The following is a 24,886-nucleotide window of genomic DNA, read 5'->3' as shown; positions in this document are numbered from 1 at the left end:
CCTGCAGCACAAAGTCAAAGATCAACTGGCAGCACGTCAGTAAATAAAATGAAACCAGAGGAAACTGTATGTTGCTGATCTGAACAGAGATCTGAGCCTCGTGTTCAGTAATCAAAGACAGAGAAAACTGCACTTTTGGGTAGGAATTAAGACTGTCTTAGACTAAGATTTATTGAATTTTAGACCTCTATCTCCACTATTTATTTACCTGGTTATCTTCTGCATAACATTTGTTTACAAGTGTTGAAGGAACACACTGATGCTCATGCTGGATGTGAATGAATTGGGAATTATGATCTACTTACTGAAGGGTGTGTCTTTTCTGTTCCCACTGTTCTGAGATGCAGAGGAAAAGCCCTTAGAGCTCAGACATATTTAGAGTTTGCTGTCCATATATTTGCTGGATAAAAGATTAATCTGTCTTTGCTAATATAATATCATTAGGATCATCAATATGATGAACATGTTACTACCATAGTGAAATGTCACACTGTAGTCTTTGAATAACAAAGGTGATTGCATTCGTCATTGTGGCCATCACACAAATTTTCACCTATGGTTACATTTTGTTGTTGTTGTTGTTGTTATTGTTTTGTTTTGTTTTGTTTTTAATATATGTATTTTCTTTCTAATGTCTGAACTTCCCTTTCAAAAGGTCAAGTATCTCTTCTATGAAAGTTGGCACCCTTACTTCTGCACAGTGTGTGACTACAAGCAAAAATGCTAACATGCAGCCACACAACCTATCTGCATAGAACTATGAATATGGTATAGTCAGTGTTCATTCATCTCTTTAAAAATGAAAATCATAGAGGGGAACTCAGGTAATTCATCCCCATACAATCCCATATATTTGAAAATTATCTTTTTCATTTTGCAGTGTATTTTAATCAGGTTTTCCAAATTGTCTGCAAAAGACATATATAGTGATTTTATTATACAATGTTATTGAAGATTTGTATGTTATGAGTTTAATTTTACCTTGATACTCACAACTCATAGTTAATTATACTGCATTTGAAGTAAAATTTAAGGATAAGATTATTCTTTATAAGTTTATATATTTCTCTTAATACACAGAAATGCTTGAAATTTGAAAGAAAAAAAAACATTATGAGAGATTTCAAAAAATTTATTTTGTCAAATGGAAAATTCATTGTTATTTAATGGTTTCTTTGGAGTCATTTATTGACACTAGTCATTGAACTAGAAAAGGTTTAACACAGTGAGAGTTTAAAAGTAACATGTGAAAAATGAATTTATAGAATAACTTTCATTTCTTTATTCATTAATTTATTCCAATTTATACTCACATTGTATCCTAACATTTGCTTACATTTGTAAACATGTATTGGTACATGTAAATTTTTCTTGTGTGATTAAGGGCAAAACCATCATGAGAAGTAAAAATCCAAAAAATTAGTTGTTAATGATCCATGATACAAATTGGCAGAGTTGGCACTGAGATCAAAGAAACTGTGTAAGTCAGAGGAACATTTTCACCTATTACACAATAATAGATGGTTATAGTACTCTCTAAAAGAATTTGTTTGTCTCTTGAGGAAAATTAAGTACAGGTCCATTAACTCATAAAGAAATTTTTGTACGTTTCTCTTACTCTTGGTCATTGAAAAAAGTTAATGAAATAGAACAGGTGTTCTAGACTATATTTTTACCTGTAGTAATGTTCAGAATGCCCCCGAAACAATTAATTATGAAAACATGAGAAGTACCTTCTATTGTTTAAATTCCAAGGAAAGATTGAATTATGATTTATGAGGTCTGCAATTTCTAGTTTTGGAACCATATGAAACCTGCTCACTTTCAGTGAGACTACATCCCTTTTAATCCATCTCTCGATGAGGAAGGGGAGATAACAATCATCTTAGTGCAATGCTTGCTCATTTAATTCAGCTCTTTAAGATGACTGCTTTATGAAAATCACACGTATGCTTGTTTACCATTTCATAGTCACGCATCTTAAATGACGACCTCAGGTGATCACATAAGGTTATGTTTAATGTCTCAAAAATCATTTTATCTGCATGGTAAGTACATTACAATTATGCTCAGTAGTTCTTACAAAGGCCATAGGAAGAGATTTTTGAGAACAAGATGCATTGTGATTGCTGGTGACTCAAGACTCAGGCTTCTTCCATAAGAAAAGATTGACTTCATCTGTAGTTAGTGATTCATTTATCACAAAATGTGGAGCTCAAACAGCTAATTTTTTACTCTATTTTGACTCAATGAAGAGAATGCTAAACAAACATCCTGTCTTCCTCAACTGGCCCTGCTTCCTTGAGATATATCTAGAAGGTATTTTAAAATCTTTACATGTGCTGACAGTAAAATATGAAATGAAAGTTAAAAGTGCTTAATAATGCGTTTGGGATTAATAAATCTGATTTTGTATGTCAGTGATCATATGATTTGTTAAAGGACAGCTCACTGAATTGATGTTTAATGCTCATCTAAGGATAAACTAAGTTTTGCAGTATAATTAAATGAGCAGTAATGCACAATCACAATACGTTAATATGTTAGCCTTGTAAAAATATTTTAGTATTTCAGGCATCTAACAAGATAGCCAAAGCAAGTTAATTAGATTTCAAGTGAGTTGCTAACCATGCTAATTTATATTTTATGAGATTATTAATTAAAAATCAACATGCTATAGCTTCGGTGCAGTACCTTACTGTATTTTATTACCAGCTTTGACTTACAAGTAAATTAAACAATACAAGCATAAAGGATTAGATGAGTGCAACTAACCATTTATTGCTAATATACTTAAAATTATGCTGCAAATGGTTTATCTTTTACACACTTATTACAGCTTATGAAGAACTCTTTTTAGCAGTCGCTTAGTCCAATATGTGAATTTTCCATGCTAATTAAAATATGGGGCTGACAAAATAAACATGTTTATATAAGGCACTTCCTATGTTCTCATTTCAGTCATGGGGAAAATTACATTTTTAATGGAAAAAAATTAAATAGAATATCAAATGTTAAGAAATGCTGCACTGACAAGTATTTTTTTTCCATTAGGCTCAAGTCAACAAATAAACTATTCTTCAATCAAATCCACATTTCACTGAAGACCTGTGCCCCTTCATGGGATTGCTGTGTTAAGCTCAACGGAATTGGAAATTTTGCAAATATTTCCATTCACAATTGTAACAAAGAAAAGCTCTATTCATGCTATATACTATTTTGCCCCATACACATTATTGTTTTATGGCATTCTCAGGTGGTAAAAATGCAAGAAAGTGAGGATGTTCACTGAAATAAAGAGCTTGAATTCGGTTTAGGAAAAATACTGTTTCCTCCAGGAGCCCCTGTTTGTTCCACAAAACAAGTAATCCTTTGATTTAGGTCAAATGGGCACTGATTCTGAATGACAGAAGTATCAACAAGTAAGCATATGGCTGAGTCTCTATTAAATTGATCAGAGATTCTGAGTGTTTCTTCTGTGTTCTACTCTGAACTTTTAACAAATTGGAATTTTCCAGCTCATCTTTCAGGATGCCTAAATCCAGGTGGCCAATACTTCTCTGATTTCCAGCAGGACTTTCTTGCTCTCTTACTGTATATCAAATCCTTTACAATTGCTTTAATCTGAGGATACCTTCACAGAGGTTCTTTCTTGAAGATACTTCCTATATGGCAATGAAAACTGCTACAAAGTGAGACAGTGTAGCTTATTTTACTGATACTAGCATCTTCTGACTTGTGTTGCAAACCATAGCCCTGGTAGCTCTAGGTTTGTGGACTCCGATTTAGTCTTGCTATAGAAAATTCATTTTTTGTAGCATTTATGCTCTCTCGAGTGACCTCAATGTCAGGATGTTGTTTACGTTCTGTAAGCTTCAGACTAAAATATTAAGTTATTGGAGTGCCCATTTTTTCCCTTTGGGGTACCATTTCACTCCTGTTCAGCAATCACTCTGAGACACAGAAACTGATTTGTTTCATTAAAAGTTGGCTATCTGGCCCAGCTTTTGCACATTTTGGTGCAGTAAATACTTTATTTTGTTGCACGCCTCTTCATAGTTTATCTTCCCACAAGTAAGTGTGACAGAAGCAAAATAGACCACTTTCACAATGGGTGAAAATGGGTCCTCAAAGGAGCTCGGAGCTACTTACATTAAAACCCTTATGATTATGATTTTGCAGATTGTTGCTCATCTCAATCTAGAGTACAAGGTGATATTATTGAGGATAATATTTCATTCAGTAAAGCTATTGGGTGCATTTCAGTATTCCTGATCTTTGTCCATGACATTGTAAATACTGAGTATCAGGATCCACTCAGTGTTAAAGAAATGAAATATTATGAAATATTCTAGATACCTAATAATCTTTCAGACATAATGTTATACAGACACAACACAGGGAATCCACTGCATAGAAAATAGAGGTTTCCTCTTTACCATTGCATAAAGATTTCATTTCCATTTTCCCCACTGTTGATGTACTGGGTGTTATTGAGTGTAGGGTTTTGATTCATTTAGCATATTTTTTATCCAGTTCTATAAAATATATCTATATTCAAAGTCTTAGACATTTTTTACAATTACTGGGGCCTCCAACAGCTGTGACATATTGTTATTACTAAATAAAACCTAAGTGTCTTAGAGTACTTTTATCCAAGCTATTCCAAGCTACGTATATATTTCATGTGCAGTACAGACAACTGTGAATACAACAAAGGTAATTATGCATTCAGTTTGAAATTTCACAGTATTTATTCTGTCATTCCTGCATGGAATTATTCAGTGGCAAATCCAATATGAGGTGGCAAGTAGCATTTGCAATTACTTTATTTATTTGTATTTCTCTACATAGCTAACCCAAAAAGTCATCTGTAAAAATGTTGGTAAATCATGCTTTGGCAGTTCTTTTTACTTCTTACACTCAGACCATCCAGAAACATTAAAAGCTCAACAAACCAGTGCACATAACAAACATTTGAAAAAGAGGGCATTTTATCAACAACAGGAAATATGTTTCTTTCCACCCCTTAAGGACCCTCAGACTCTCAGGATGTAATCAAGTCTTGTAGTTAGAGAAAATTAGAGTCCAAAACTCTTCTGCTGAGAGTGCATTACTCACAGATCTTTGTTTTTCTACATGACAGGATTCCTGTTGAAATACCTCTATTAAATGCTGCAGTACCAGTAATAAAAGCCACTTTTTGTACAGGCCGATCTTTCCCTTTATACTTAGAGCAGTCAGAAGTGGCCACTGAGCACTATGGTACATTCTGCATCAATGACTTCTCTGTTCTTCAAGGTGCTCTGATTGAGAGGCACATGGTAAGAAACTGCTTCCTTCTGAAACCCTGCTTTGGGCTTAATGTTTTTGTTTTTTGTGTATTTTGTTTTGTTTTGTTTTGTTTTGTTTTGTTTTGTTTTTAAATCTACTGATAGCTTATATCATGGTGAGTGGTTAAGTCCACAGCTGAAAGAAACACCTGCAACCTCTTGGACATGAGTGCACAGAGAAAACTATTCTGCTATTATACTGTTATAGCAAGATATTCTTCATGGTCAAAGCTAAGCTGTGAGCTCTGGCAATGAATAACATGTATTTTCGCAGTTAAAAGGGCCTCTGATAAGTCCATCTTAATCTACTCTTGTTTGCCTCAAGCTCACAATCACATTTTTTGATTTATCCATGCTAAACTTCAGCCACCTCATTGTTACTTGACTCCACATATAAATGGAACAACAAGATGAGTTACTTATTCTCTTATTTTCTCATCTTTTCAGCCCTGAGAACAGAGATGGTAGTTGGCCTTGTATACTGCTTTTGTTAAAAAAAACCAAAATTTTACATTAATATGTAGAAAAGTGGAGTACCAGACTGATGTCCAACAAGGACAAGCAACTACTGAAAAGTCCAGTCAATATTGCCCACTTACCTCTGACTTATTTTTATCAGCAAAAAATAATTAGTCTGAGATCACTTAGTTAAACTCAGAACATTTGAAGTTGCTCTTAAAATTGAGGACTTTTGTTGATTCCTTTAGAACTTGCTTTAAAATCATGAAAATTGTTGGTTCCTTTTATATGAACTACTGAATACCAATATATTATTTCATGTATTCATACAGTAATTTTCATCACAAGACAAATAAGCAAGAACATGAAAGAGTATTAGTATAAAAATGCCATATGCAATAAAATACAGCGTTCAGAAAACTGAAGTGCAACAGGGTTGATAAATATCAAATATATCAAATTTTAAAGGTCTTGCCACTCTCCTAATACTGTAGTGTTTTTGATTATATTTAAACAGTTCCAAACACATTCTGAGAGATACATTTGTTTTTGCTTAGGCTGGAACTTGAGAGCATATCTTTGCTTTGGGCTCAAAGGCCCAGTGATGGCTTACAGACATCATTCTGGCCAGGAAATCTGTGAGAAGTAGAAGTAAAAGGGTAATATTAGCATGGGCCCCAGCATAGCTCCTTTGTGTCTTGAACCACCAAAGGAGTATAGGAAAAGGTCTGGTTTTCAGTAGTTCTTTTTTTTACAAAAAATACTTCCTTGTAACAATTGTAATGCTGACTGAAGAGTAACACCTGGAGTGTTATGTTTGAAATCCTTAAAATATAAACAGCAACAATAAAACTCAGAATAGCTTGAACTAATTTAAAACTTATACATATTGGTTTCAGTCAAGATTTTTTTAGTATGCAAGCCAGGTTCTCATCATTATTATCCTGATGCTTTTACTTTAATAAATTAAAGATAAAATTGCTAAAGAAAAAGTTAACACGGTCCTAGGAATATTCAACAGGTTGACAGCTATTTTGAACTCAATAATTTATGAGAACAAGACATCTCCATTACATTAATAATTCCTTGGCATTTCATTCAATTATGCTGTTGTTTTGGATGTTTATTATTTAGAGAAAAAATGACTTTTGAAGGGCAAAGTGGATGTTCTTGGCTGAGATAATTGTTGAGCTCCAGAGATTAGTGATCAGTTATTAATAAACATCCATAACACAGACTGACCACATGCAGATATCTATAAAAAAAAAAAAAACAACAACTCATGCTCTAAAATAGGATATGCATGAAGCTGAAATCTTGGATCAAACAGAATAGGTCAAAAATTTTTCAAATATCTGTTTCTCTCCCTGAGAAATTAGAATTCCCTGAAACCCAAAGTTGCCATTTTCGTAATTTGCTATGATTGCTGGGGCTATGACCTTACCACAGGTTTCATACTTGACTAAAACAAGGCAATTAATAAATAGCAGTCTACTTCTTGTCACAGAATCACAGAATTTTTCTGGTTGTAAAGGACCTCTGGAAATCATTAAGTTCAACACCCTTCTATAGGAGGTCACCTAGAAAAATGGGAAAGATACACAGGAAAGCATCCAGGCAAGTCTTGAACATCTCCAGAAGTGATCCCACAACATCTCTGGGCAGCCAGTTCCAGTGTTCTGAAGCCTCACTGTTCAGAAATATGTCCTCATATATACATGGAATTTCCCGTGACTCACTTTGTGACCATTGCCCCTTATCTTGTTGCTGCACATCCCTGAGAAGAGCACAGCCCCACACATCTGACTCCTACACTTTAGATATTTACGAACAGCCATGAAGTCTCCTCTCAGATTTCTCTTCTCCAGGCTGAAGAGTCCCAGATTTCTTGTACAGCAGATGCTCTAGGCCCTTGATCATCTTTCTGGACTTCCACTGGTCTCTCTCTTGATAATCCCTGTCTTTTTGTACTGAGGAGCTCAGAGCTGGATACTTCAGATGTGGCCTCGCCAGGGCAGAGTAGAAGGGGAGGGTCGCCTCTCTCAACCTGCTGGCCGCTCTCTATTTAATGTACCCCAGAATATTATTGATCTTCCTGCCCACAAGAGCATTCTGCTGGCTCACGGCCAATCGGTTGTCCACCAGGACACCAAGGTCCTACTCTGAACAGGTCTCTTTCAGCATGTCATCCCCTAACCTGTTCCAATGCATGCTGGTGTATCATATAAGTAAATATATGTACAGTAAATAAGTAGAGGACACTGAATCTGCTGGATCCATTGCTCATTTTCAAACATTTTCTATTTCCATTTCTCCTAGAAAGGGAATTTCATACATTGGTGGCTGTCGGTTTCATCCACTTTGTAAACTTGCTGAAATTTTGTACTGCTTTTCTTTTTTCTTTTTCTCTGACAATATGCAGACATCATAGATTGCATACTGTATGCAACTGCAGATCTCATGCGAACTCATTATAACATTATAATTTTATAACATAATATCTAATATGCTGCTGTAGATAATTCACTTTGAATAACAACATCAATGTAGTTCAGAGTTTAAGTGTTTTGTGCACCCTTCACACCAGATTGCAGTGAGAGATTCACTGCTTAGCCAAAAGCATTCAGACATGGACATGTAGTGTCAAAGGCTAAGCACAAAATCCTTTACAAGACAATTACCATTTTGTCTTTATTCTGGCAAATTGTCACTAAATGCTCTCATTCTGTATTATCTAAACAATAATTAATGTCTGATCTTTTTTTTTTTCTTTCTTTTCTGATGTACTATAAATACAGGAAAGCACACTTAGTTTACAGCAATTAAGTTGCTTTTTTTTTTTTTTTTAAATCAATTTATTTATTCATTCATTAATTTTATTGAGATCCTGGGTCCCAGTAAAATACATCCTGGAGTCCTGAGGTAACTGGCTGACACGATATTTGAAAAGTCATGATGGCCAGATGAAGTCCCTGGTAATCAGAAAAAGGGCAACTTAGCACTCATTTTTAAGAAAGACAGAAATAATGACCAAGAGAGCCATGAGCTATCAGCCTCATAGAATCATAGAATTTCCAAGGCTGGAAAAAACTTCCAAGACCATCCACCTGCCACCAATATTTACACACTAAAATTTTTTCCCTTTAGTATAACATCCGAACATTGCCTGAACACTACCAGGGATGATGAATTAATCATCATCCAGGGCAGCCCATTCCCCTGTCTGAGGACTCTTTTGGAGAGTGTAGAGTGTAATTTTTTTTTTGACCGTTCTCATAGGCACAGTCATTCAAGACATACTGAAAAGGTAGCTACAGTGAATTTGTGAAGGATTATGTGAGTAGATTATCAAGAGTTCTGATAAACATGGAAATACTGTCAATGGTATGCTGACAAGCATTGGAATCAGATTGAATTACTGTAGTGTGGAGTAAATTAGATTGTGGAGCTTGAAGAAGAGCTATCCACATGTATATAAAGTACATTTAACAGGAGAATCTTTCACTGAGCCGTTATCTGGACTGTAAGATCTTGCAATAACAAGATGGCAGCACATGACTGGTTTTTAATTAAATTAAAAATCACAGAGAGTGAAATTAACATGTCTGTAGTTTGGACCAACCAGGTACCAGCATAGAAAGTGGCAGCTGCAGTGCATCTCCACTAAAATATAGGCACCATTGCCATCAGAAAGTGGTGAACATGTTAAAAGCCCTGTCATGATAGGTTGACTATCTGTTTGTCTGTTGGAACACTTGCCCACTTTAGGCCTTTCCAGCAAAATGCTACATGCGATGTTCTTTGTATTCTTCTTATCTGAGATTTTAAAATAGCTCAGGTGTCTGTGTCTGCAAAGAATCAACATAAAATGAGCATAAGCCACCTCTAGTAAAATCTATATTGACTTTAAACAATGTTTGCTGTCACAGAGTCATTACATCATTTTGTGGAGATGATGGTAGCACTTGAGACATCAAAGATCATAGATTTTCTTTCTTTCTGTTTTTATTTATTTATTTTATTTATTTTTTATTTTTTTTAACTAACAGAAATTCCTGTTGATGTCAACATGTCCAAGAGTACGTTAGTACATTTCATCTTTTCAATTTGAGCTGGGATTAAATGTTGTGGGTACATGTCATATGAGCTACAGTAGAGACATCTTGTATTTTAACTACAAGTTGTATGAGACTGAATTGAAAGTCTTTCCCAATTGTCATTTTATGAGGTTGAACTATTTTAAATTTGTACTTCACTGCAAAGTTTTAAGTCCTCTAAATATTTTTCAGTATTATAAGAAGTCTATCACCCTAAGAAAATGTAATGTGATACAGAGAAGCAGCATTAAGATACATTGTCTTTTAGTGTGATAATGTAATAAAATTAAGTATCATTGTCCAGCACAATTTCTCCCAGGCAAAACAAATTATTCTATTCCCAATTTATGACATAAATGTACTTTTTTCTTGACTTGACCTGACAAGTGGATGAATTGAAAAATTTCCTTAACATTACTCTGAGGACACTCAAAAATAGCTGTGTACCTTCTTTTACATTTCTTCTACATCCATCTAAGTTTCATGCGCTTTTTCCCACAAATTTTCTATTTAAACCTCACATATTCCTGCACAAAAATCTCACCTTGTTCTGAGAACAACCCCTTAAATTGATAATGATTTTTCAGAATGCACTGCCCGTGTCATGCAAGTCTAGCCACTTCAGGATTTGTCTGTAGCATGTGACATTCTACTTCACCTCTAGGAATCTTTATCTAAATTTCATAAGAGAACAAACAAGATTTTTATAGGACTGATATTGATATTCTATCTTTCAGCTTTGCTTCCCTGTACATGCAGCATACATCTGACACCTCCAAATCTCTTCTGAAATTCTGTTTTAAAATGTTACAACTCTATATGGAAAAATAAATAAAATCAACTATGTTCTGTGCCTGAGTAAATCTTTCTTTAGTGCAAATCAGACAAACAAACCCTTGGTAGATCCTAAATAAGAATGAAAAATGGAATGAAAAGCTCCTGGAAATGAATAGATTCAGTGTTGTGGTGTGGGTGCTGGAACACCACTAGAAAAATCACTAAGATTTTTCCGTAAATCTCATTTTTAGAAATACGTAACCCGATACAATCTTTAGAGCAACTACATGGCAAATCATTGGTCTGACTTTCATTACCACTGAGTACATTAGGGTCCTATTTTTGAAAATCAGCTCATTTAGCAATAACATAAAGATGTAAAGAGCTTCTACCTTTAGATGTATAACACTACAGATCCAGGCTCCAGCTTATTACCTAGAAATTACCTCATTACCCCAGGTTCCTTATGACATCAGTATCTTTTCCTAAATAGACAAAGGTTAAATTTCATGACCTTAAAGTCACCTGTTCAGAGTAGCCAAATTATATGTTTCTGTCTATTTCTGAGCTGAAAACAAACAAACAAACAAAAAAAAAATTCATTGCCTAATAGACTTAAGCCATTTATGTTTGACAAGGAATTTTGTGCAAGCCGTTTCCTGGAAAAATTCTTCATGTTTGCAAATCCTTACTTGTAACAGCACATTGAACATCGGGATATGTGAGAGTTTGTTTCTTTCTAGAGCCATAAAGAAGCAGTGGAATATTTTAGGCATGTTTTTCCCTGCTGGGTTTCCCTGTTCTGTAGTGTATATGCTGATTAGCATCAAGTAGGAGAGGCAGCTTAGAAGAATGATCTGTTATATGGTTCTGTATTGCCAATGAACATCAAGTCAGAGAGGCAGGAATGCCAATACTAAAGATAAATCTAAACAATTTTTTTCCATAGCTTCCCACTTCTTTTGTCATAAAGACTGCAAGTCTGTTTCTGCATATGTTTCCCATCCAATTCAAGACTTGGTAATACATCAATCACAGAGTATTTTATTCTTTTCTTAATGTTGATTTTCTTAATGAGAACAACTGTGTGTACTCTTCACATTTTATTTGATATATAAACAGAGAAGTGGGGTTAATTGTGAACAACGTTTATTTTTGAGAGGGGATGAAAACCCACTCAGATGCTGCCATTTTTCAAGCTGTGAAGCTTTTCCTTCCACAGCACATATGCCTTACTACATCCTGGCAAATATAACCAAAAAAAACAAGCCACGATAAAAATCTCTTTTTTAATTCAAATTTTTTTTTTTTTAACAGGTAGTTAAAAGTTAAAAGGTAGAAGCTATGAATTCATGACAGTTACATATAGTTTCCTCTCTCCCTAAAAGTTTCAAAATGGCACATTAAATGTTGGCCTCCGTGATGGTTCTGGCATATGAGCCTAAAGCTAATCATGAGTAAGGAAAGGAAGCATACTCAGTTTGAATTGTTTTCTGAAAAATTTTACAGTCTAGCAAAACAGAAATCCAGTTTAATAATATATTACTTATGCTAGATGTTGTGTGCAGGGCTAATAGCCTAAAACATTCATTTTTCAAATGAAAACATGATTTTTAAAAATAATACCTTCCAAGAACTGTCCCAGTTGTATGAACAGTATTTCACACCACTGTTTTCAATGCAATAATGGCCTTTCCTTTTGATTTACATGCTTTTACATCACTCCCCAAGAGTCTCCATGCTTTTAGACATAAAACAGGCTTGTATATTGCCAAACTTCTGGAGTTTAAGTGAGTCTTTTTTATTATTATTATTCTTTTTCTTTTTTAATATATACATATATATTTCTTGGCCTACATGTTAAATAGATAGAATACATAAATGACATATTTCATAGACTATTACATAAATTTTGAGTTTAAATTATTTTCTCTGTACTGCTTAATTTCTGTTTATTCTGGACTGAAATGACAGTACAGGGCATAAATAAGTGTGGGATCACACTCATGTGAATGATGCTCTTCACTAGGACTTAGTTTACAGTGCTGAGAATAAAGAGATAACAAAGTTATTCTCAGAAGGTGACTGTGGAAAATGCAATGAAATATTAGAATTATCCAGAGCTAAAGCTCATTCTGCTCTAGCAAGGTTTTTTGCCAGTGTGACTGAGGTAGCACATAGGTAATCTGACCACCTGGTCTATCTCCAACCTCCCACTGCTCATTACAAAAAAATCATTTTCCAGCAGATGCCTGTGATAGTCCACGCATCTGTATATGTGTAGAGTCACGACAAATACATTCCTAAGTCCTTTGTGAAAGCAACTCATGTAACAAAAGTTAGTGAGCTCAGTGGAAATGAAGAGATATTTTATTTATTGAGTTATATACAGATATAAATTAGTATTCTTATTAGTAGAACTGACAGGGTAATGTTAAAGACAAATAATGACAAATATATAAATATTTATAGCAAAATATTGGATATGATCCTTTCAAGTGACTAATACTTGCTGTGATTTCAAAATGTTTATTTTCCTCCTACTCTCCTTCTGCATCTACGGTCTCTCTGTCCAGGAGAAAATGCAATAACAAAACTCCTCATGTGACTTATGATTATATTTCTACAGAACTTACTCCATATGCAATTTCATGTCCCCAGAACCTCTAGCTACATCAACATATAGAGAAGGTCAATCTGTCTTTTTGTTTTCCCTTTCTTCCTTTTCTGAAAGTCATGTCCTGCTCTGGAACTGAGATTCCTAGCAAAAACCTTCAACCCAAAAACAGTTCAGCATCTGAGACCCTCAATGCAAAATTTCCCAAGGACCCGTATATTATTCAACCTTAAATTTTCCATGTTATAACAGCTTCTTTTTCTTCCTCTCAGCCACTTAACTCCCCACATCTTCAGATCTAGATTTACCATGTTACTTAGCAGGGAGAGGTCACATGCCTTACTTCATTGGGAATATTTATTTAAACTGCAACTGAAACTTCCTCAATTGTTTTTACCACATTATATTATGTGCTTAGTGGTCCAGTTGATAAGATAATGAATGGGATTCACAGTGAAAACCTATGTGTTTCTATCCTATTATGTCAAATATCCTTATATCTATTGTGACACAGTGGACATGTGGTGATTATATCCAGTCCAGATGTAGACATCCAATTACTAGAAATCTACATTTACTTAAGGTTATTCTGCAACTTCGTAATTCATAAAAGGAAAGGAATTTGTAAAAGTGTCTGAAATTTGTATTTCTAATTCTTCCACATCCCCCTTTGAAAATAAATTATATATATGTGTGTGTGTGTGTGTAAATTTATGTATGTATATGTATATGCAAGTACATAAGTTTTTAATATTCCACACTATCACTGTTATTACTTCTTCTGGTACAATAATACAAAGATTTACTCTTGTTTGTTGGTATGAAATGCAAAACAGGAAGCACTTCAAATCTGCAAAATTATTAGCACATACAAAAAATTAAAAGCTGATGGCAACATAAACTAAACTGAGAAAACTCAGGAAGAACTGTTTTATAGTAAGGTCTCTGAACATGTGGAATTAATAACTGAAGGGAGGGTTGAGCATTAGAGGTGTAAATGAGTTCAAGAGAGCCTCAGATTTCCTTCTTGAGCATGAAAGGGGTCAAGTAATAGAGCAAAAAGACATGAAAGTGGGATTAAGGTAAACAAAAAAAAAAGCAGACATGCTGGGCCAGATGACTTTTTCCTGTTTGTAAATTTCATGTTTTCAACAAAAAGTGACTACACAGATGGTCTGTGTTATTCTCACATCCTTTGAAATTCAATTTCCAAAAATGTCACCTTGTTCCCTATCCTCCTGTGAAGCATAAAGTGCATATACTGTTTTCCAACATGTTCACATGCATTCTTGCTGTCAAGACTGGTCTACTTCATTAGCCATCACTATGGAAAAATGTGTGTAAGAAGGGGGTTATAAACATTAATAGTATCAAATTCGCCTGTGCAGATCTGCATGAGAGAAGGTTGCTGGTGGCTCACTAGCACTGTTTACTAAGAAATTCAGCCTAACAAAGATGAACTAGTTGCAGCTATGTCCACTGTATTTGTGGTCAATGCTTTTCAGGATTTTCATTTCAGACTAGGAAAAAACTTCCAATCTTTATCTATGAAACTGTCTTCACTTGCATTAGTTTGGACATAAAATAACCTTTAAGGGTTTGAAAGCATTTGGCACAGGGCAGGGTATCCAATTGAGTTAACTTAGAAGAAACCTTAATACTGAGTACAAAAATTGGACTACAAAGGAAACAAATGCAGAGTATGTGTATGCTGCTGCTTTTGATCAGAACATTCATGATGGCGTAGTCTTCATTATCTGAGTTCACACTCGACTCACCCTCCTCCATTCTGTGATCTACTCCGTCTTACCAGACACTCCTTCACTATGGAATGCTTTTGCATACTGTCTGATTTTCATAGCATCATTAAAATGAAAGGAAAGGACTTGGAGAGTTCAATCAATCTTATATAGCAGTCCCACTTTTGTGTTGAGCCATGCTGCTGTTATTCTCAGACAGATTACTGGCAATGAAACAGGTCTCTCTGCAGCCAAAGCTCAAAGAAAGTTGTGGTGAATTCATCCTGGATTTTCTATATGAATTGTGATGTGTCCCCAGAGAACCAATACTCTTTAACATCTTTATCAATGACTTAGTCAGTGGGATTGAATGTACCTTTAGCAAGTTTGCTGTGGACACAATAGAAAGAGGAGATTACATCCAGAGGGACCTGGACAAGCTTGAAAATTGGGCCCACATAACTGAGTGAGGTTCAACATGGTGAAGTGCAAGGCATTACACTTGGGTAAAGGCAGTTCCAGATAGGCATAACAGACTGGGAGAAGAACCTGAGAGCAGCCCTTTAGAGAGGGACTTGAGAGTCCTGGTGGAGCAAAAGCTTGACATGAGCTAGCAATGTGTACTTGCAGCCAAGGAAGGCAGTAGCGTCTGGGGCTGCATGTATAGAGGAGTGACCAGCAGAGTAAGACAGGTGATTGTCCCCCTCTTCTCTGCTCATGTAAGGTTCCATCTGGAGTACTATGTCCAAGCCTGGGGACCTCGCTCAATAAAGATGCAGAGCTGTTGAAGCGGGTCCAGAGGAGGACCATGAAGATGATCAGAGGGCTGGAGAACATCATCTTTTAAGAAAAGTTGAAGGAGCTGGGATTGTTTAGCTTGGAGAAGACTCCAGGGACACATCACTGCAACCAGCCTTTCAGTACTTGAGGGGAGCTTAAAAACAGGAAAGGAAAGAAGTTGCCCAGACAAAATGTGAATGTCCCATTCCTGGAGGTGCTCAGAGTCAGGTTTGATTGTTCCTTAGTCAGCCTGCTCTCGTGGGTGGCAACCCTTTCCATAGCAGGGAGGATTGGAAGTGGATGGTCTTCAAGACCCCTTCCAATCAAAAGCATTCTGTTATTTCTCCATATCTGAGCAAACAGTCACCACATTCCTTTCTCATGGGATAGGTGAAAAGACCATCCCTTTCTAGTAACACAGCCTAGGGTATGTATACAAAAGTAATAACTGCTAGGATGAAGAAGGAAAAGACACTACTAAATCTTCCCAAAGACTAAAATAACAACAGAGGAAAACAAACAAACAAACAAATAAACAAAAAAACAAACAAGCAAACCAAGAGTTTAAATCAAACTATATATAATGTGATTCTGTGATAATGTGATTTTTCCCGCTGGTAGGATTGCTTGAAACTGCTTCTCTTTCTCATGGTATCATTTTTTCCTTTAGCATTTACTTCAAAATCAAGGACTGAGAAACAGATTGTTTTCCATTGTCTACAAGGCACACACACACTAATACCTGATGCTTCTATGTAGTTTATTAAAGAATCTTTAGGAATTACGCACCTGGACAAACCCAGTCCTGTGTTATGGTTCCATTTGGACCCACTGCCTTCCAGCAACTATGCAGCATATCCATTCTTGCATTTTGCAACAGTCCCATTTTCAATGGCACACTCCTTTCTGTGGGGATTTCTTGGCAGTGAAGAGATTTAGTGAGGTACCAATCCCACTTCCAGCCAGTAATGGGCAAGGGATAAAAGCTCCAGCAATGTCCTGTGGAGAAGGAGGGTATAGCTCTACCCTGGTTCCTCTCATACCTAATGTGATTGGCACATGTTCAGAGATAAAAAAGAGCCTGGATAATTCAGTCACCCAGTTTCCTCCAAAACCTCTTTTTTTCTTCAGCCCTTTTGTGAAAAGAGATACCAAACACACATTTGTTTTGTTGGAACATGTTCATGTTCAGAGACAGTGTATGAGATGAACACCAGGGAATCTCAGAGCCATTTGAAGACTCTCATTTCCTTAACAGAATGAGTTTGGAGGGGAGAGGGGGTTGTTCTCCAGCAGAGCATAAATAATGTGCGAGTTAGGTCCTGGTCATATTACTCTTTTTCACAAAAATTCTAAAAATAATAAAGAAATTGAAAGTAAAGGCAGCTCCATCAGTCTGTAAGTACTAGCCTGGTAACATTTATAACAGGGGATAAATATTGCTTAGAAAAAGAGAAGGAAAAAAAAATAGAACAAAGAAAGAAAAACACTGAATTCCATAAAATAGAACTTCACTTTCATTGTAATCCAGCCTCTTTTTGTACAACCTCCAGACATATATGAATACAGTGTTTGTTTTTGTTCAATTATTTTTTTACCATCTTTAAAAATATATGAGAACCCAACTCTTTTGATAAGCTTGCAGACTTGTTTCTAACCATAATTCTTAAAGATTTTAAATAGAACTTTTTGAACGTTCAGAAATAAAGTCATGTGTTTTATGTTGATAATATACTCCTAATATTTTGATATGGTTGTTTGGGAATGTTTCTTAAAGAAAAATTGGTAAGAAAAAAAACTTTGTACAGTAAAGGAAATAAAACATGACTGACTAAAAAGGAATTTAAATCGGTGAAAAAAGGATCAAATGCTCTTTTCTTAACCTGCAAAATGGATGTAAATCTGAACAAAACATTAGTCAACATTACATTACTCTAAGGTGAGTAAATAGTTAAATAAGTTCTTAGTACACTGTCTCTGTCATAGTGATTGCTCAGTCCTTGGTTGTGCATCACATGGTGCTCCAGCAGATGCTGATGTTTCAGAGAGAGAGGCACACAATCCCATCAAGAATATTTACATTGTATAGCATTATAATTTTGTTGCACCTGAACACCAGCAGTGCCAAAATTTTTTCCTGTATCTGTTCTCTGCATGTGAGTGGAGCTGGAAATGCATGGGTTAAGTGACACTGCTCCACCATGTCTGTCTCAGTGGCAGGGCAGAAGGTTATACAGCAGGGATCTCATAGGAAGGTGAATGCTTCTCCTAATGAGGTGAAGATGATGGCTCTAATGCAGTGGAACAGCTGCAGCGGGCTCTTTCCCAGCCCGAGTCACACTGAGATCAGATTCAGCATATAGCGGCTCTGTTTTCTTCACACACTATAATTATGATTGATTTGCAAAAGATGTTAAAATCTTTGCCTTTGTATAACAAGAGCTTTTAGTTGGTGAGGCACTGAGAAAGGGGGCTTTTGGTATTCTTCCAGAGAGGACAATCTCCCTTCTGCCTGCTCAGTCTTTGTGGCTGACAAGGTTAAATTTTCCTTTTGCTGCAGTCTCCTTTTATGCTGCAAGATTTGGGTGCCAGGAGTGACAAGCAGCTCTAAATTCAGGTTTTGCAATGTGAAAACATAGAAGCCTGTTTTTTTCCAATTGCACGTCATATACAAAACAAGGAGATGAGAGACTCATGACTTCTTATCTCTTCTGTAATATCAACTCCATCATTTCCATTGTAGGGTTTACATCATAGTTAGACTTGATGTCAGAGAAAAATGTGAGATTTGACTGCCTGTGTAATTCTCAAAAGGCTTTCCTTAAAGCTAAAATTTGAACACGAAATGTCTGATTCCCCAGATTCAGCAGCCAGCTCTGCCCTGGTTGTGTGCCTCACTGTCTGGACATGCAGATTGCCTCCTCCTGGCAGGTTCTCAGGGGTCAGGAACTTCTTAGGAGATGCAATGTTGCACCAGTGTCTGCTGGAGTCTTTTGGGCTGATTGGGTAGCTGAGCAGGATGGGGCTTAACAGTATTCCCACACAGATGTAGGGTTTCTGGAGGAAAGCATGCCAGCTTTCAGTCAGCCTAAGACTCAGTGGAAGTAGTAGGGACTCTTTACTAGTCCTCAGAGACCTCCTCATAGAAAATAGTCCCTGCTATGATGAGCTAGTCTTTTGGTTTTAGCACAGGAAGCTCTTTATACCAAAAAGTAAACAAATCAATTTCGGCAAGTAATTCAAAAGTTTGGAAGTGCTGGAGGAAAAACAACAACAACAAACAACAAACAAACAAACAAAACCAAAAAACAACAACAACAACAACAACAACAACAAAAAACCAATTATGAACAAAATTGTTTTCCTGGATTTTGAATTATTATTCCGTCTTTAGCTATGTGATCATGAAAAGTGCCTAGGGTGCAGAGCAAGCAGAGCAGAAAGCTGCAAGAAAAGAAATGATCATTTTCTTTCTGGTGTGTAAGCATCAGACTAGAACAGGAAACAGGAGCTTTCTTTGCTAACACATTGCTACATTTGGACAGCTTAATTCTAACAGCTCCTGACATTTGCAGATTTGATGCCACAATGTGAACACTTTCATAATACAATTTCTATTCATACTATCTGCATAACTATATATGCTTTGTGACTTAGCAAGGAGGCAAATTTTCCTTTATAGTTGTAAGACAATCATTATTGGTACTATTTTTAAACCTTGGGCAGCATACATCCAGCTTATTACAAACGGTTTTGTCAATTGCTAGGCTCAATAGCATTTCTAAGTGTAATAGTAGAGTTCAAAATTATTGTTAGGAATTTTTGAGGATGGTAATAAATAAATTATAACTAATAATAGTATTTTCAGCAAATTGCTGACACTTAAGGGAGTAAAAGCTGTAGAGCCATACTGAACCACACACTTTTTGAAAAAGCAATTTCACTAGTGGAAACTCTATTAGTATCTCTATATGTTATTAGGACAGCAGGATTTGTTCTGCAGCTGGACTTATTTGCTACCTTAGATTAGATTCAGTTGCCCATTATGTATGGATCTATGCACAGCTGTCCAATATGCACTGTCAAGACCATGGAAGCTAAAATAGCATTTACATCTATTTTTATTTATATGCATTGTTTCTTGGTGTATGTTTTTCCTGTTTATTACTTCTACTGCTAAAAACTGATTCTGAAAGCTAGGCAAAACATGCACTATGATCATTCTCTTTGCAGCTTTACAAAGAATCAGACATGTTCAGTAGCAGCAGGGAATTAAAACTCCATTTGCAATCCAGAGAGTTAATTCCATGAGATTGTCACCATCAATTTGAAGTGACATGTAAAGGTGACATGAATGGGTGTTCTCTGAAGTGCAGGAACAGCTGAAGTTATTGCACCCCCACTTCCAAGGCTTTGAACTATAGGAGCCAAAAAACATGTATGATATACTGCTGCTTGGTACATCTGAGGGTTGTAATTGGGGATACCCTACTCTAAAAGAGCTCCTTAAGAACCAACATAGTGATGCCAGCCCATGCTTGATGGCACCAGACTGTGTGGTATGGTTGACATGCCCAAGGGACAAGTTGCCACCCAGAGAAACTTAGGCTTGAGCAGTGGGTGCAGGAGAGCCTCTTGAGGTTCAACAAATCCATGTTCAAGATCTTGCACCTGGATCCCTGCAACTCCCACTATCAATACAAGCTGGGATAGAGCAAGGGGAAGTGGCTTCAAATAAAAAGACAGAAAATTTAGATTGGATATGAAGAAAAAAAAATTACACTAAGGGTTAGGTGAGACACTGGATCAGGTTGCCAAGAGTTATGGTGGATGCCCTCATCCCTGGAAACATTCAAGGTCAGACTGAACAGATCTGAGCAACCTGATCTTAGTAGTGTTCCTGTTCACTACAAGGGAGCTGAGCTAGATGACTTTTAAGGCTCCCTTCCAACTCAAACAGTTCTATGATTCTATAATTCTATCTCAGATATTGTAAGGATGAAATCTATGCTTTCAGAAGCTGACAAATAACTATTCAATTCTAAACCTAGGTTACCAGTAGATAAGAACAAAACAGTCAGTTTTTACATATGTATTTTTTGTTTAGGTTATAAGAATATCCTGGCTACACATACTCACAGCTACATCCTGCTGGAGTTGATGTGATTCAGCCAAGCTTTGTACCTCACTGATCTCTGGAGACTGTAGAGAAGATGTGCCCAGCCAGCCCTGACCTGAGAAGATGAGCTCTGCTGAGCAGTACTAAGGGGTGAGATGGGACCAGAAGGACCTCAGACCACGCGTGCTTTCAGCACAGTGAGGCCAGGGGTCTTGTTGACCATTACTGTACTAAGATAATATGGTACTTTTAAACAAGCTGCCTCTCCAGATTACCCTTACATCACAAAAGAACTGTATAATACCTTGGAATTAGAGTAGACAAGATTTCATTATTTTTCAATTTCAGGGCTGTTGTAATGCAGACAGTCCACTTAATACATACAGCTTTTCATTCTCTCTTATTTATTTATTTATTTATTTATTTTCTGTGCTTACATTTAGTAACATTGTAAGAGAATGTCACACTTCTGCTGATGCAGAGGTCCTAATTCCTTCATTTTGTCCTGGCTAAGCTACTGCAGAGATTCGTTTCTCACTAATAACTGCGTGTGCAATTAACAGCTGATGCAAAAATCCCCTGCCTGATCTCTGCTGGCATTGAATAGCTACAGCTAATAACTACAGATTTGGCCCTGCTACAAGTCTTGTTGTTAATATGAACTCGTATTAGTTTCAAGGTGTTCTTGTTACATTAGGAAGACCTTTCATTTAATTAACGGATATCTGACACTTCTTGAACCACACTTTTCTGTACATCTCCATTTTTCCCAAGTCACAGAGTCTTGGCATTGGCTTCTAAGATAAATGATAACTGACAACTGGTAACTTGCCCTCTAGGCAACGTTTTCTGCAAATGTTAATACCTGGGTGTTCACAAACCCTTAGTCTCTTCAGTGACAGTCCCTGCAGGAAATTTTACTGTGTGAAACAAATATAGGACAGCTGCATATATGTTCCTGATTTGCTAATATAGCACATTAGCAAGAAAACATTGCCAAAAGAAGTCAAGACCACTTCAATCCAAGACAGTGGCTTAATTTCCATAATTTTCATTACAGATTACAGCCTTTGAAAGCACTTAATGTTGTGAGGATGTGATTTAGTTTCTCTTAAAAGGGCCTCATTTCTATTTCCTTCTCAGGCTACTTAGTTCGTCCTATCATTATTGAATATTGGCAGAAAACAGGGCTGTAAGGGAAAACTCATGAGAAATTATAATTTTTCTCAGCATAGCTTTCTGCCAGTTTTACAAGTGGAATTTTACAGGTGCAGATGCAAGCACACTGGAGAAAACAGGAAAGTGGAGGTGAGTGAGCAAAAAGCAAATAGCTAATTGAAAATTTTTGGAGATGATTGTATCCATCATTACTTTTCCCATGTTTTGTTTCTATTTTCTATAAGATAAGGAAAAATTCAACATATTAAAAACTTTTTCATCTTCTAATCTAATCTAGTGGATTTGTACTACAAAGTGAGCTACTAGTTGTCTCTAATAAGTAAAGTAGCACAAAATACAACTCCATTGGAGAGCTTATAATGCAAGAAAATGGGAACATTCAGTTCCCGCAGGGAAATGTGATGCTGGGAGAAAATTGTCAGTAGTTGTATGTATATATGTATGCAATGTTAATCATTTTTGTTGTATTTTTAAGTGTATATACTTGTATTGTACAATCTAAGCATAATGTAATGACATGGGATAAGGGATGGATACTGTTCTGGTTTTGTCAGTATTTCATATCACGACATGATGCAGCGAGCTGTTTGGTGCTGGAGCACAGTGCTGGGGAGAAGAACCTCCATGGGTCCTGTGCTTCTAGCAGTCCCAGCTATTCTCATGTGAATTCCAACTCTCTGAGAGGAAGATACACTGAAGAGACAGGCTCCCAGAAGTATCCAGTACTCCTCATGTGATTTCCAGTTCTGGGTGAATTGGGGGGAGAGCTCTCTGCCTGACTAGGAGGCCAGCCATGAGAGCCTGCCAGTAAGATCTCAGACTCTCTCTCCTCCTTTGTTTTTTTGTTCATTTCAATTATTATTCCTAATTATTCTGTATTAGCTCATATTCCTTTTAATAAATTTGTTCTCTTATCTCAATTGAATGTTTTTTCCATATTTCTCCCCTTTTCCTTTGGGGAGGGAGGAATGTCCTGTGATTAACTCTTCAAACCACAACAGAGAGGTTCCAGGAATTTTAATTTATTTGTCATTGTTGCCTGCGTTCTGATGGTAATTCCTTTTTATCTTGATTTGTATTGATTGCTTTCTTACTATTAATGGTTCTGAAAAATTTCAAAACAAAATTCTCCTACACTTTGGTTTGGACTGTTATTGGTTGACTTGCAACAGTAGAGGCAGTAATTGGAAGCTCTTTCTTGGAAGTGCAGAGGCTCCTGAAAAGCCCTAAGCTCTCTTTAGGAAGCCTGGTAAACATAACTCCAGAGCTCCATGCAAACTGACAGGGAAATATTTGCCTTTGCAAAGAATTCAGAAATTCTTTGGTAGTAAATGCTGTGCTAATAGATGCAGAAACATGTGCATCGACAAACAGAACTCCTTAAATTTTCCATGCCCAACAAATCCTTACGAATATCCTCCATGATCTCCTTCACTTGGATATAGTGTTTACAGAATGGCAAACATCAGGGCATAGCTGTTGTTATTTTCAAACAGAAATTCAAATGAGACTGAAATTCTTTAGGCCTTTAATGAGTTTCCAACATTATTTGGGCTTGCAATAATTCTCTCAAGTCAAAGAATTGAAATAACTATTGACCTGAGTCCATTTCTCCTTTCTTTCTTTCTTTCTTTCTTTCTTTCTTTCTTTCTTTCTTTCTTTCTTTCTTTCTTTCTTTCTTTCTTTCTTTCTTTCTTTCTTTCTTTCTTTCTTTCTTTCTTTCTTTCTTTCTTTCTTTCTTTCTTTAATTCAACCATAATTATTTTCTTAGCCGTGTGCACACAGCTATTCCTGTAGAGATTTAGATTTCCTGACCTTGGTCCAGACATTATCTCTTACTATGAATAAATTTACTCAGAAAGCTGCTCGCTAAGGGAGTACCATCACCCCAATTTGTCTTGAGTGGCATATGCACATAGAAAATTTCCAGAAATTTAGCCTGAAATTCATGTTAAGTTACCAGTATTAAAGGAATTACACCAGAGCCAATGAAACCTAAACAAGGGGGTACAATGCTAATATATATATTTTGAAGATATTTCAGTAGAGAATAAGTCAAGACAGCATATTGAAAGCATGCAGAAGTATCCCAACAACTACGGTTTGAAACAATTCTTGTAACATTTCAGTATGCCGCTTTGGAAGAAAAATTTTACAATACGTTATTAGTAGTAGCATGACAGTATCTCCTATTTAGCTATTACTCAATTCTCTGTCTTGAGAAAAAGGATTGAGAATAAGAATATTCTCTTATATTTTGATCAATTTAAAAGTAGTTTATATTAATCATACTAGCTGACTTCAACTTTTTGTTGCTTAATCTAAAATTCATGATAATTGTAATACTCATATCAGTCTAGTTGTTTTCTAAATCATTTCCAATTTCTTATCATACTGTTTTCCACTAGATCAATATAACTCCAGTGAAGGTCATACCAAATAAAGGAAAAACTTCGCTACTTCATTCTGTCTCAATATGATTTAAGTTATAGATTCAAAATTTGTATGAACATGAGGATGAGTCCTTAAGTTACACTTCTTACAGGTTCAAACATATAATTTCTCTTCAAGCTTCTCCGATTTATTATGGAGTTAAGCTAAACTGATTTTAGTTTTTCAAAATAAAACCTTCATATGCAACTGAGATCCTCTGCCCTATTTATTGGCAATTCTGATTCATATAGGACTTCTTGTCTAGTACTCCAGTTCATCATAAGATTCTAAAGTTTTGTCAGTTTTATCTGCCTCCATCTTTTAAAATTTAACTATTTCTTATACATTAAATA

General features: G+C 36.0%; 1 long non-coding RNA gene across 1 annotated transcript; it reads left to right on the top strand.

Moving 5' to 3' along the window:
* The first annotated feature begins 5,214 nt into the window (after positions 1-5,214).
* LOC107309261 (uncharacterized) lies at positions 5,215-23,020 on the top strand. Its single transcript, XR_004306448.2, has 2 exons — positions 5,215-5,324; positions 20,910-23,020. It is a non-coding gene; the product is annotated as an uncharacterized LOC107309261 (long non-coding RNA).
* The last annotated feature ends 1,866 nt before the right edge of the window (positions 23,021-24,886 follow it).

The sequence above is a fragment of the Coturnix japonica genome, chromosome 2 (assembly GCF_054131305.1).
Source record: "Coturnix japonica strain WE chromosome 2, WE-NBRP24, whole genome shotgun sequence".
In the NCBI taxonomy this organism is placed as follows: Eukaryota; Metazoa; Chordata; class Aves; order Galliformes; family Phasianidae; genus Coturnix; species Coturnix japonica.
This window is presented reverse-complemented; position numbering and strand designations above follow the sequence as displayed.